General features: G+C 46.1%; 1 protein-coding gene across 1 annotated transcript in view; it reads left to right on the top strand.

Annotated features, from left to right (window-relative positions):
• The first annotated feature begins 282 nt into the window (after nucleotides 1-282).
• Nucleotides 283-5806, top strand: part of Nek7 (NIMA related kinase 7) — a 129585-nt gene continuing 124061 nt past the window's right edge. Inside the window, exon 1 of the mRNA XM_029475601.1 lies at nucleotides 283-480. The gene's annotated coding sequence lies outside the window, so the exon portion shown is untranslated. The remainder of the gene's footprint in view (nucleotides 481-5806) is intronic.

The following is a 5806-nucleotide window of genomic DNA, read 5'->3' as shown; positions in this document are numbered from 1 at the left end:
AAGCGTCCTGAAAAGCTTTCTTAAAGCTGGGACGCTAAAGTCTAGATTTGCTTAGCCAGACTCCGGGAAAACTCTTGCTTGCCTGCACTGACACCGTGTAGAGGTAGCTTAAACCACTTGGTAAGTGGGATCAAAAAAACGCCGATCTGGAGGCAGGGGCCGACCGCCGTAAGCGAGGCACACCCCAGTTCTCGGGAAAGTCGTAGCGTGGGCTCCCGAGCAGGGTGCGGGCGCGGGGAGGGGCCTGCGGCGGCCCGCCCTCTCCTCGGGGATGCCGGGATGTTTACCCTCCTGACAGCCGCGGCCGCCGGAGGAGGAGCGGAGCCGGGAGGATGGGCCGCCGCTAACCTCGCAGTGGGAAGCGCGGGCCGAGCAGGGTGGGAGCCGGCGCCTGCAGTGGCGCGGGGAGAGGCGATCGGCCCCGGATCCCGTAGCCCGCAGCCCTGCAGCCCGCGTAGACCGAGCTGCCCCGGCGCCCCGGTGAGTATGCACGGCCCGGCCGGGTGGGGCCGGTGCGGGAAGCGGGCGGGCCGCGTGGGGCCTCGGGCTCGCGTGCCTCCGAGGACCGCCCGGGACGCCTGTAACTGGCCGAGCGTGGTGCAGGCCGCTGGCTGCAGGAGCTCAGACTCCGGGCGCTTCGACCCGGGGAAGCTCCTCGGCGGCGGTGGTGGCGGCAACAGGTCTCCGGGCTCCCACAGGAGGAACTCCAGCGAAGACCCGCCTCCGGGCTGAGCTCATTGGTCACCGTGGCTATTTACAGCTCGCGGATTGGCTCAACCGATTCGGCTGCAGCCCAGTTTAGAAAAGTGAAGTTCACGGACCGGGGACTCAGTCGAGCGTGAGTGGTGGGGTAGTCAGGTCGAGGACCGATTGAAACCGATCCAGGGCTAGGATGCAGCAAAGTAGGAGCTGAGTCACAGTGGGCGAAGGTGAAGTTAGAGAGGCCGTGGAAGATGCTGCTAAGCAATGTCGACTGCCTCTGCCTGGTGCTAGAGGCCTTGGAAGACCCACAAGAGATACATTTATTGACTCACATACTGTACTCGAATAGCCTAAGTCTTTGCCCGGGCTAAACACTAAGAATATATTTACTTTAAAGTAAGATATGTTTTGTGCCCTTTACAATTCTGGTAATGGAACTGAATATAGCAAAAACAATCTAGAGATGTAAAGGACTTTTTTTTCTTCTTGAGATTACTAACTTTAAAGGTTGTAATTAAAAACAATCCAATGCCCGCAGTTTATAGAGCATTATTAGGACCACTCTTTAGTTTCTCCTCCAAGGAATCTGCAGTTCCCGGTAGGAATTGACGTTCATTACGGTGTGCTTTGATAGGGTTGCTTTACAGAATAACGTTCCGAATAAGCGTATTATAAATCTGTTCTCTTCTAGACGATGGGATGTTGATGTGATCCAAGAAAGGTTTAGTACTCACACTCAAAAATTTATAGTTTGGGACAACCGGACAAACTCTGAAAATGATGAATAAAAGATACAGCCTGCAGTGCTTTGTAGCATTTCTCACTAGTAGTCATGGCTGCAGTATTTCGTGATGGCCAGTGCACTTTATTGAATTAACATGCAACCTAAGCAGTTATTTCATCTTCACAGCTATCTGCCACCACTCCGAGAGAGACCCGGTCCATAATTTGCTTTACATCCCAAACAGTTGCATCTTCTGCTTTGGCTGGCGAGGGGTAGGGGTGTGTGGAGGGAAACTTTACTTCTTAGAGGGTCAGAAAAATGGATGATGAGAGGAGGGCCTTTGGAGACAGCGCAGAAGGGACAGACTCTGGGGCGGAGTGGAGGGGAATCTGGACCCAGTGACCATGCAGTCCTCAGATTCCACAGTAAGGTGGGAGTCCCCGCCCTTGAGGGCACTGACAGCCCCTGCAGCCAGTGAACGGAGAGGACACCCGGCCCCAGCTCAGGAGGGCGGGTACTTCCTACCGCTGCCCTGAACTCGGCGAGGGAGGCCAAGTTTGTCTGAGGATGTGGGCCTGTGGAAAGAAGGGTTGAGAGGCTCAGTCTTGTGAAATTACTGCATAAAAAATAGAGGGAGGGGGCTCTGGTTTTCTTTGCGCCCTGTGCTGACTTTCAAGATTCGGGTTGAAGTCACCGCTTCCACCGAAACCATAGGAGATAAGAAACGAACCTGGTCAGCAAATTAAATATAGTCCGTGACTGACTGGGGCTTTTGCCCAAGATCGTCTGAAACTGAAAACCAAGAACTACCAGAAGAAATCTCATTAGACACATTTATGGCAGCATGGCAATTTTAATACGGTTAAGACAATCATCAGCTTAAATTGTCGAGACTGCATTTTCAGACAAACAGACCTATTTTGTAATTGGAAGTTTATCTGGATAATACCTGTCCCCCGCCATTCCTTTCCCACAAACATTTTCTTCGCTGGACATGTAGTTTCTCTCCAGCCTAGTAAAACAGAAGAAATCATCTGTTCTGGTGGCCGAACTCGTGGAGGAGGGGAGCAGAGGCTGCTGACACGTCTTTCCTTACTAAATTAAAATCCAGCATTCCAGTTTCAAACACGCTGAAGTGCAGAGCAATTACACTCCGGAAAGACAAGTACTGCCAGGACTCCCCTCTCAGTCCCAGGCTTCTGGTGATTGCAGTAGATGGCTCTCAGCCCTGGCTTACTACAAACATTAAGTATTGAGCATTTGCTAAAAATAAAATAAAGTAAAATTCCAGTGAAATTTTTTTAAGTCAATTTTATTATTTTAAGAATTTTTAGGGTAGCCGTTCTCATTTTCACCTTTTCTTTTCAAATATTTGATTAGTGTGTGGGCAGACATTTTACTTCACAAGCAAAACCACAGTGCAGTAGCAAACTTTAGTTTAGAAGGTGTGTGGAATTTATATTTTAGAACTGTGTGACATGGTTTATTATTTACTCCGAATTGCTTTATTTGCAATTCTACAAATACTGCAACGTTTTTCAAAGATACTGCATCTCTTTATACTTTTGAAGTTGTTCCATTTTAATTCTTCCTCCTACAATTTATTTATTTGTGGAGATTATAGCTGATATAACATTGGTTATATAATTGTACCCAAGCATATGCATTTGTGGAACATAATTTTACAATTTACAATTTACAGTTAAAAAAAATTTTTTTTTCTTGACATAGGGTTTTACTTTGCAGTCTATGCTGGCCTGGAACTTACTTTGTATCCAGTTCAGTTGGCTTTGAACTCATGGTATACTCAACTTCCCAAGGGCTGAGATTATAGACATAAGTTACTGTCCTTGGCTTAGAATTTTTAAACTTATATAGCTGCAAAACTTCTAAACTACTGATTTGTCATTTTCCAGCTGAAAGTTTGATTATCTCTCTCTCTATATATATCTCAGAATATTTCTATTCCTTTTAAAGAAAGCAGCTTTATCGTTTATGGCTTCATGGTGGGGGTGGGAATGAGGACAGATGCTAAGATGCTAAGGAGCATCCTTTGCTTTTTTGATCAGGATAAATGATTCTTTTGAACCTTTATTAAAAGAAAATCACTCCGTCATCCTGTGTGTATGCTGACCTAATAGGATGGGCTTTAATGGAATCAGTGGCACAGTGGACAAATGAGGAAAACTTACTGGCTTATAAACATGTACAGCTGTCTGTTTTATATGACTTAGTGGACGTAGTCTTTGTTGTATGTTGCCACAGCTCTTGTGTGGAGGAGCTACTTTTAAACTCCAGGCTGCTTATGTACAGATAGGCTCACAAACTCTAGACAGTCTCATAGTAAGTATTTTTGGCTTTGTGGGCTGTGTTGTCTCCTGGAGCTCCTGCTTTTATAGCCACAAACAGTACCCATATATGTGCTTGTAGCTCTGCTCCAAGAAAACGGTATTTATGTGGAAGATAACAGCAAAGGCCAACACATGAATTCTAAGCCATTGAGTTTCCAACAACAGTGCACAGGGAAAGGTTTGATGCTTGGAATTTGTGTATGATGTCCACTGTGCATTCCCTGATTTTTCTTATTGGTGTTTATTCACTGCGTGAGCCACTTCGTGAACCAGGTTGCTCTCCTGCTGTGAAGGATATGGGCTTAAAAATACTAGACTAGAACAGATGTAGAAAAGATTAACTAGAGAAAAGAATCTGCAAGAAGAGACAGAGATGCAGGGGACGCATACTCAGAATAGCCTAGAGAGGGGATGGGAGTTGTCTCTGCAGAGATTTAGACAGCTTTCGCCTCTGGGGACCCTAGACCCATCCTGTGACATGGATGTAGTGTGTGAGTGGGTGCTGTGTCTTGCTTTCTCCTTTGGAATTCAGGTAGGAGCCGATGCCAGCCATTTATCTGCCTTTTAACTAGTGATAGTCATCATACGAGTGAATTCTGACATGCTTCATTCATTAGTGTTCATCATAGCCCACTGTTGGCATGACTCTTGGTTATGACTGTTACCATTAGAGGCAATTTGGGGTATGTGTGATTTAGTAAGCCTTTTTTTTTTTTTTTTTAATGAACTTTTTAAAGAAAAACAAAGAAAGGAGAATCCAAGTGCAGTTCTGTAATCCTAGACAGGGCGAGCTGAGGTGCTGAGGTAGGGTATTGGGAGTGCCAGTGCAGCTTGGGCTGTGTCAGATCTCAGACAGCAAGCACATCCACAACCGAGCAGCACCTCCAGCCCCCAGGAAAAAAACCAGGGAGGGAAAGAAAAGTCTTTCTAATGAAAAAGGAAAATAATAAATTACTGGAAGGGGCCTGTTGTCAAGCAGCGTGTGGCCATGGGGAGCAGTGGGGTCTCCTAGGTAGTCTAAGAATGAGTTTTGGGCTGGCTGGGGTGCAAGTCTTCAGAAGCAGTGGAATGCAATGGAAAATGAAACACCTTGCAAATCACACAGCAGAACTTGTTCGTCCTGGCTGGGAGTGGACCTTGGATGTAGGAATTTTGACTCTGTAAGTCCTCAGGGAGGCCAGGTGGAAACTGGGGCATTTTAGAGCTTGTGGCCAGTGGCCTTCAGCTCCAGGGAACATCTTTAGCTGACCTTCCTGCATGTGTATTCTCTTTTGCCATGTTCACCTTGATGCGGAGAAGCTCAGGCCCAATGCCCTAGGTTTGTCTCCTCCTCTTCCTTCTCCTCCTCCTCCTCCTCTTTAATCACCTGTGTTGAGTAGTCTTAGTACAGACTATAGTTTTTTCCAGCTCTCATAAGCTTGCTTTGACTTGTAAATGAGAACATCTTTGTAAGTGCAGAAGAGTCGGTTCAGCGAGTGGTGGTTTCATTTCCTCTGTTTCTCTATTCATGGAACTTTCAGGGGATGGAAATAGCCAACAGACTCTTCTGATCATGCTCAGCCTGGCCTTGTCTGATGAGGGTGCCTCACAGTTAGGCAGCTGCATCTTCCTCTGCTTGAATTCTCCTTTTCCTTTGCCCCGTGATTTCTCTTATTTATAATTTAATGCTTTGCACATTTGAGATAGCATTTTAATGATTTTTTTTTTTTTAAAGTGAAGCTGCATTAAGGAGGAAGTTGCTACCCTAGGTGCCCCAGGTCCATACTCTAGCCATTCCCACTACCGAACTGGAATCACTGAGCCCTGGGACACTATACCTATGTGAGTTTCTTAGAGTTGCTGTGACATACTGCTAGCTGGCATCATAAAACAACTTTGACTGATTCTATTCCAGTTTTGAAGGGTGGACATTAGAGAGCAAATTTCTCTTTAAAGGTTAGGGAAAGTATATGCTACATCTATTATTTCTTCTTCTTCTTCTTCTTCTTCTTCTTCTTCTTCTTCTTCTTCTTCTTCTTCTTCTTCTTCT

This window comes from Mus caroli, chromosome 1 (genome assembly GCF_900094665.2).
Source record: "Mus caroli chromosome 1, CAROLI_EIJ_v1.1, whole genome shotgun sequence".
Classification (NCBI taxonomy): domain Eukaryota; kingdom Metazoa; phylum Chordata; class Mammalia; order Rodentia; family Muridae; genus Mus; species Mus caroli.
The sequence above is the reverse complement of the archived record's forward strand: the minus strand, read 5'-3'. Positions and strand labels throughout refer to the sequence as shown.